The sequence below is a fragment of the Phyllostomus discolor genome, chromosome 1 (assembly GCF_004126475.2).
Source record: "Phyllostomus discolor isolate MPI-MPIP mPhyDis1 chromosome 1, mPhyDis1.pri.v3, whole genome shotgun sequence".
NCBI classification, from domain to species: domain Eukaryota; kingdom Metazoa; phylum Chordata; class Mammalia; order Chiroptera; family Phyllostomidae; genus Phyllostomus; species Phyllostomus discolor.
This window is the reverse complement of record NC_040903.2, coordinates 3,364,352-3,370,351: the sequence shown is the minus strand read 5'-3', so window position 1 is coordinate 3,370,351 and position 6,000 is coordinate 3,364,352.

The following is a 6,000-nucleotide window of genomic DNA, read 5'->3' as shown; positions in this document are numbered from 1 at the left end:
TCTGCACGCACCACGTCTGGTCGCAACAGTGGACACACACTTCTGCCCCCGGAGCAACCGGACCGACCACCCGCCTCTGCAGTTCGGTCTGCCCGGCTCCTCGGACAGCACTTCTGAAAACGCAGCTCGAAGGCCAAACACACGAGTGCCCTTCGCCCTTCCTGTGGACACTCTGCTCCCCGGCCTGGAGCCAGACCGAAGAGGGGTCTCGGAGAGCTCTCCGCCAGCCCCGCCATAGGAGGGGCCCGAGCCCAGCCTGGTCCCCAAGGTCTCGGGGCTGCAGACACACTTCCCCCCTTGCTCACAGAAGACCGCCTCACCCCGTTTTCCATGCCGGCGGGTCCCCACCCCGCCCCAGAGCCGGGATGGCACGTGGGTGCCCACTCACGAGGTCAAGTCACCGCCCACCCATCACCCCTTAGTGCCGTCCGAGCTCCCCAGACCGAGTCCCGCGGCAGGGCTCTGACTCCCTGCACCCCCTGCCAGGATTTCTGCCCTGGGAAGAGGGGGAAGGAGGCCTGGGCCCTCCCAGGGAGCCTGCCTGAGGAAGACGGTGGGGGCAGGCGGGACACAGACTCCTTGAGGGCCTGTCACCTTGGATGGGGGAGAAGCCGCAGCGTCCGGGATAACGCCTGGACTTGGGATCAGCCCGGGTCAGAAGCCGGCCCCACTGTGTACTCACCGGAAGTCCGTGGGCAGCGGGCCTCACCTTGTGAGCAGCAGTTTCCTCGGCTTAAAACTCAGGGTCACAAGCGCCCCCTGTGGGTCGTGACGGGGTTAGCGCTGATCCTGGGTGCTGGGCCCCCGGCACGGAGTGGACCGCCCGCTGAACGGCCGCCGCGGTTGCTCAGCAGCGTTGCCGGCACCTGGAGGGACGGCCCTCCCCCCCCCTTTGGTTGTTTCTCCATAGACATGGGCCCGGCCTGCGGGACTCTGTGATCTTACTTCCCGGTGACGTTCATGTCCGTACGTCCCCGTGGGTGGGTGTTCACCCACGTTTTTGTGTTTTCATCCAAGTTCCGGTGTCCACGTTTCACACCGGGAATGAGTCCCTGGGGCGGTCAGTTTCCTCTCTCCGTTTCCTCAAGAGGCATGGGAGTGTCACGTGTGGTTCTGTGTTCCTATTTGTTTAAACGGTCCTCGTCTTCCTCCTCCGAGCCGGGGCGAGGTCTAGATGGGGTGCCCACGTCCGTCCGTTTCCTTGGCTCACACACGTTCTGTTCCTCGTTCCCTGTAGGCTCTGTCCCGTCCCCTCCGGGGAGCAGCCGGGGTGCTGCCTGCCCTCCCCACGGGGACCCCGGCACTGGCTGGGGTTTCTCGGTGCGGGGGGCGGGGCCTCACGAGTTGAGGCAGGAGCTGGAGGCGGCCGGAGAGTCGCTGGGGCTCCTGGCTGCATTCCAGCCGGCATCGCTCCTGGTTCAGAATAAACTTTCTCGGACGCTCCTCCCCCCGGCTTCGTTCTTCCTCCGGGGTTGGGCGTGATGGGTGATGCCTCTTAGACCTCAGTTCAATGAGAAACACAGAGACGGCGTGTGTGCACGGGCGGGCAGGCGGGGGGCAGCTGCCAGGTCAGCAATGTGTGCACTCTGTCCGGAGAAGAAAACCAGATTTAGCAATCCAAGGCTCTGTCCAACTTGAGCACGAGGTACAGAATCATTACAATTACACAGTCCTTACTGTTATCATCATCTTCATTTCATGCTTACAAAGGTGCAGCCTGTGCACTAGGGAAAATATACAGAAAATCCTCCACCTAAACAAAAACACCCTTAAAATGTCCTCAAATTACGGATCAGACGGGTCCCCCATCCCCAAAGGGCGCGGAGGGACCAGGGTTGGCCGTTCGGTGCGGAGTTCGCCGGTCGGTCGGCTCTCCCCGACGCCTTCCAGTTCCCGTCTGGGCGGGTCGAAACCGGTGTTTCTCGGAAACCAACTAACTTCCGCTCTTTCACCAGGCCTCCCAAGTCTCCTGCCAGCGCTAACCCAAGCCAGGTGTCTTCTCTTCCACTCCCCCTCCCACACAGCTTCCGGAAGCTTCTCATGGCTCATTGCTGCCACCTGTGCAGGAGGGTTACTTGGCCCCTGGCTCATCCTCCTTCCTGCAAGTGGGAGAGGGCAGGTCCTCTTGTGTCTGCGCCTCCCCCCCCCCCCCAACCGCCCTCCACGCTCTCATCTCCCAGTCCTGACAGCACCTGGCTCAAAGGTGTAATCAATAATTTGGCCCAACCCCCGCTCCCTCTTCCTCAGAGCCATTGCCTGGAGTCTTCACCTGAGTCTTCCCTTCTCCCTCCTCCCAACCCTGATCTCAGGGTGCGGAGCCCCAGCCCAGCAGTGAGAAAGTGCCCAGTGGCTCTGGGTGGGGCCCGAGACTCTGCATTGCCAACAAGCCTCCAGGGCGTGCTGAGGGCACCAGGCCAGGGGCCGCCCTTGGAGTACGCGGATCTAGGCCCTTCTGCCCCCGCCGCCTGGCCACGCCCACACGTTTTGAGTGCCTGCAGCGGCTTTTCCCACTACAACCGCAGGGGGCGGGCCCTGGCCGCAGAGACCCTGTGCCCTGCAGAGCGGAGGCTGGGCGCCAGCTGGGCCCTGGCAGAGAGCGTGTGCTGGCCTCTGAGGCAGAGGGCGCCCCCCGCCCTGCCCGGGGCGAGCGGTGGGCAGGCGGAGCACACACAGCTGCCGTGCTGGCCGGCAACGCAGCCCCACGGGGTTCCCGTGGGGGAGGATTCCCAGAGACATCCAGGGTCCATTAGTCCTCGGGGGTTGTTGGTGAGCATTTTCCCCACTGAGGACCCTCATCAATAACCCCTCTCCAGTAAGTCGGGGATTATCAAAGTCACCCTCTGCCTGCCTGCCTGCCCCCTTCCCGTGCTACTCGGTTCTCCCAGCGGCCCTCTGTCTCATGTCTCAGTGTCTCCGCTCCCCATGGTTTCATTCCCGCAGCACTTACCACGCCAGAGCACTGAGGGCGGTGTGCCCCACCCCGCCCTGCCCCTCCCCACCCGCCCCACTCCGCTCCAGGCCTGGACTCCACGGGGTGGGCGGGGCGGAGCTGGCCCCGCCCAGGGCTGCCCCTGGGGGACCTGGAGGGAGTGCAGACAGTCCCACCTGGGAGCCCAAGTTCCACCCCGGTTAGCAAACGCCTGTCACTCTGAGGATTCAGCTCTCGCGTAGTGTCTCTCAGTATTTCCTCTCCGACCTTGAACATGAAGTCGGGGCAAGGCCTCTGGTGCTTGATTACGAACTGTCACAAAGAACAAGCAGCCGCCTCCCAGGTCAGAGTGCGGGGTCCTCTGGTGCAGGGACTGCCCTCTCGGTGTCTCACCCTTTGAGTTTATTCCCACCCCCGGACACACGCTAATTCTCTCCTCGCTACAGAGACAGGAGGCGCGGGTTACACGCAGACCCTCCGCCCGCCCCTGCTCCCCGCCCCCGCCCCGGCGCAAGGCTGCCGCCCTCGCATCGCCTGGATTGCAAGCCTCTGTCTGTGCGCCGGCTTCTAAGCTCCATTCAGTGCCATTTTCCAAACAGGAATTCATTTCACGTGTCGTGTTCAGTCAACTCTAAATACTCAACGGTGAGCCCTGGCCCCGGGGGTCAGAGGGAGTGTCGTCCAGGACACTAAAAGGCTGCGGGTTTGATCCCCATCAGGGCAGGTATGGGAGGCAACCCATGTCTCTCTCTCCCCCCCTTCTCTTCCCCTCTCTCTAAAAATCAATAAGCATATCCTTGGGTGAGGATTAAAAAATAAAATAAATAATAGTAATACTCAAGGGTGAGAGCAAAGGGTTCTCGGGTGGGGTTCTGGGAAGGACAAGAAAGTCCTGATGCCCTGGCTGGTGTAGCTCAGTGGACTGAGCGCCGGCCTGCGAACCAGAGTTGCCGGTTCAATTCCCAGTCAGGGCACAGGCCTGAGTTGGGCCAGGTCCCCAGTAGAGGGCGCTCGAGAGGCAACCACACATGGATATTTCTTTCCCTCTCACTCTCCTTCCTTTCCCCTCTCTCTAAAACTAAATAAATAAAATCATTGAAAAAAGAAAATCCTGAGTCCTCTCTTGCCAATCAGCCCTTCCCCCTCCCCCTCTCCCCAACCCCCCCACACACCTGTTCTCACGGTCGCCCAGGAAACAATAACCAAACAGGAACCGACCGCAGCCAAGCTGACGCCCCAGGGCAGGGGCCGGCGAGAGGTGCCAGTGAAGCAAGAAGCCACCACCCAAGGCTTCCCAAGGCCCCACTTCTTCCCGAAATGTGACCTTGGCCCAGGCCAGCTCCAGGGCGCCCGGCACGGCAGCCCCGCCCACCAGCAACCCCTCCCCCATCGGTGCTCAGTTCTAGCCCTTCAGTGAAGCCCACCACCCCTTTCCCGGGGAGGGCGATGGGGGGGGGCCCATGGCAGACGTGCCTGGCAGGGGAAACACGTGACAATCCCTTCGCTCCGCTAGCAACTAAGCCGCCGGAGAGTCCTGCTGGATCAGAGCCCCGGATCAAAGGGGCCCGGGATGTACCCACCGGCCTTCTGTGCGTCTCCTCCCTCGGAGCCTCTGCCTGCCCCCCGCCCCCGCGCCTCCTCGGCAGTCCTGGGGGGCACTGCAGGGGGCACTGCCAGCGTGCTCTGGGCGTCTCGTTTTAAGCCCGTACCCCTGGAGGAAGTGGTTCCCCATTTTGTAGGACCCTGGATGTGCGAGGGTCTTGACGCTGATAAGCCTGCCCACCTGACGGTTCTGAACCTGAAAGGCATGCCATCCGGGCACAGGACAGTGCGTGGCCCGGGGGGGAGTCTTCCCTGCCGTCCCTCGGCCTTGCCCCGATAGCTCGCCCTCTACTGGAAACCACGCCCACCCGGCACCAATGGCTGGCGTGGAGAAGGCGGGGCTCTGATGGGGTTAGACCCGCAGTCCCCCACTCACGTAAGCTGCAGACAGGGTCACCTTCCCCGGGCGGGGTGAGGGGGACATGGTGACCTGCCCCCGACCCAAACTGAGGTTCTGTCAGGAAAGGGGGAGGGAAACAGATTTGGGCTGAGCACCTGGCTTTTAACAAGTCTCCCCGCAGGCGTGTGAGAGCACGTGTCACGGTCTCATTGCCGATGACCCTGCCCAGGCCCTCCTGGCCCCGTTGTCCCAGAGAGACCTGAGGCAGCAGAGATCTGCCCTCGTGTTTTCTTGTGTTTTCCTCTTCCCTCATCATCTTGTCCTGTGAAAAGACTGAGGTCAGAGTCGTGTGCTCTGGCGACTGTACATGTCAGGACGAGGGCTTGGGGTGGGGCTGGGGGGAGGGCCGAGGCCGCTCAGGCGGGCGGGACGGAGATGCACCAAAGCACCCCCCAGGCGCGGGGCCTGGGGGCCGGGCCCTCCGCTTGGGCTCTCCCGCCGCACCCCCAGATTTCTGCAAGGCCCACATCCTTCACCCCTTTTCACAACGGGGAGCCCAGGATCTGGACAGGTCCCAAGCCACCGGGCAGCTCCAACCACGATGAGCAGAAACATTTCCCTAGGCGCCTCTGATTCTAAAACCTCAGCGTCTGGAGAGAGCCTGCCCGGACACATAGTGTCCCCCAGCCCCGCGTCCTGGACAGTGTGCCGGCCTTGCCGGAGGTCCTGGTCGGTCCACCAGTGACCAGCGGCCAGGGGTGTTCACGGAAACCCTGTCAGTGTTCCCGGAGACTCACGGGCTGACCTGTGTCGCTTCCGACCCGCAGAGTAAGGGCAGGGAGGGGAAATGGGAGGGGGGCAGACTGGCAGACCCCGTCTAACCGGGGCGCACAGAGACAACCCCGCCAGTAACAAGTCCCGGTGACGTTGGTGCCCGATGGTCAGTGACGAGAAAGGTGCATCGTCAGGGTCCGGGAACCCAGTCTGCTCCCGAGGACAGATCAGGCAGACCTCGGCCGGGGAGCAGCCCACCTGAGGCCCGAGCAGCACCCCCCCCCCCCCCGTGACAGACGGGGACGCTGGGCCGTGTGGCAGGAGGAGAGGGAGGCGAAGTGACAGGAGACTGAGA